At 45.2% G+C, this 1,860-nt stretch overlaps 1 long non-coding RNA gene across 1 annotated transcript in view; it reads right to left on the bottom strand.

Annotated features, from left to right (window-relative positions):
• Positions 1 to 1,860, bottom strand: part of LOC130587015 (uncharacterized) — a 3,994-nt gene continuing 2,134 nt past the window's right edge. The window contains exon 3 of the long non-coding RNA XR_008966741.1: positions 1 to 27. This is a non-coding gene — a long non-coding RNA (uncharacterized LOC130587015). The remainder of the gene's footprint in view (positions 28 to 1,860) is intronic.

Here is a 1,860-nt window from a genome sequence, read left to right as displayed (position 1 = left end):
CAGAGCTCCGCCCCCGGCCACGCCCCCCTGAGCTGCCAGTCAAGGAAAAAGGGGCGGGGCTTGGGGAAAATTGGGGGAAAATTGGAGGAAATTGGGGAAAAATTGGAAAAAAGGACGGGGTTTCTGGGAAAAGGGGCGGAGCTTGGGGGAAATTGGGGAAAAATTGGAGGAAATCGGGAAAAAATTGAAAAAGGGGGTGGGGTTTTGGGAAAAAGGGGCGTGGTTATGGAAAATTCAGGGGAAAATTGGAGGAAATTGGGGAAAAATTGGAGGAAATTGGGGAAAAATGGAAATAAGGAGCGGGGCCTTGGAAAAAAGGGCGGGGTTTGGGAAAAATGAGGGAAATTTAAAAAAAAATTGGAGGAAATTGGGAAAAAATTGGAGGAAATTGGAGAAAATTTGAAAAAGGGGGCGGGGCTTTGGGAAAAAGGGGTGGGGCTTGAGAAAAGGGGCGGGGCTTGGGAAAAATGGGGAAATTGGGGAAAAATTCAAAGAAATCGGGGAAAATTGGAGGAAATTGGGGAAAAAATGGAGGAAATTGGAGAAAAATTGAAAAAGGGGGCGGGGCTTGGGGAAAGGGGCGGGGCTTGGAAAAAATGGGGGAAATTGGGAAAAAATTGGAGGAAATTGGGGAAAAATTAAGGAAGTGGGCGGGGTTTGGGGAAAAGGGGCGGGGCTTGGGGAAAAGGGGCGGGGCTTGGGAAAAATGGGCGGAGCTTGGGGAAAAATGGGCGGGGTTTGGAAAAAATGGGGGTGAGAAATTAAAAAAATGGGGGAAATTGGGGAAAAACTGAAGGAAAAGTGGAAAAAGGGGCGGGGCTTGGGAAAATGGAAAAATTGGGGAAAAATTGGAAAATTCTGGAAAAAAGAGGCGGAGTTTGGGAAAAATGGGCGGGGCTTGGGAAAAAGGGGTGGGGCTTGAAAACAGGGCGGGGCTTGGAGGAAATTGGGGAAAAATTGGAGGAAATTGGGGAAAAACTGGAGAAAAATTGAAAAAATGGGTGGGGTTTGGGGAAAAATTGGAAGATTTTGGGGACAATCGGAGCAATTTGGGAAAAAGGGCGGGGTTTGAGACCTTATATGCAAATGAGCATGATTTTAACTCAGTGGGCGTGGCTTAAATAAAACCGGGCGTGGTTAAACTGCAATGGGCGTGGCCTAAATGTTTTTCACCATTGTGGGCGTGTCTTAAATAGGTAGACCTGGTGTACCTAAAACCTGCATTCATTTCAATGGGTAGACCTGATGTCCCTTAAAACCCCAATTTATTTCAACTGGTAGACCTGGTGTCCCTAAATTCCCCATTCATTTCAATGGGTAGACCTGGTGTTTTTAAAATCCCTATTGGTTTCAATTGGTAGACCTGATGTCCCTCTACACCCAATTACTTTCAATGGGTAGACCTGATGTCCGTAAAAATCCCCATTCATTTCAATGGGTAGACCTGGTGTCCCTTCAATCCACATTCATTTCAATAGGTAGACCTGGTGTCCCGAAAGTCCCTATTTATTGAAATTGGTAGACCTGGTGTACTTTAAGTCCCCATTGTTTCAAAAGGGTAGACCTGATGTCCCTTTAAGCCCTGTTCATTTTAATGGGTAGACCTGATGTCCGTAAAATTCCAATTCATTTCAATGAGTAGACGTGGTGCCCTAAAAAAATCCCCCATTAATTTTAGTGGGTAGACCTGATGTCCTAAAAAATCCTCATTCCTTTCAATGGGTACACCTGATGTCCTTTTAAACCCCATTGCTTTCCATGGGTAGACCTGATGTCCCTGTAATCCCCATTCATTTCAATGGGTAGACCTGATGTCCTTAAAATCCCCATTCATTTCAATGGGTAGACCTGATGTCCCTT

Source organism: Malurus melanocephalus, unplaced genomic scaffold, assembly GCF_030028575.1.
Source record: "Malurus melanocephalus ecotype Western Australia unplaced genomic scaffold, MMel_1.1 scaffold_1459, whole genome shotgun sequence".
Classification (NCBI taxonomy): Eukaryota; Metazoa; Chordata; class Aves; order Passeriformes; family Maluridae; genus Malurus; species Malurus melanocephalus.
Note: the sequence above shows the minus strand (reverse complement) of the source record. Positions and strands in the feature narration are given on the sequence as shown.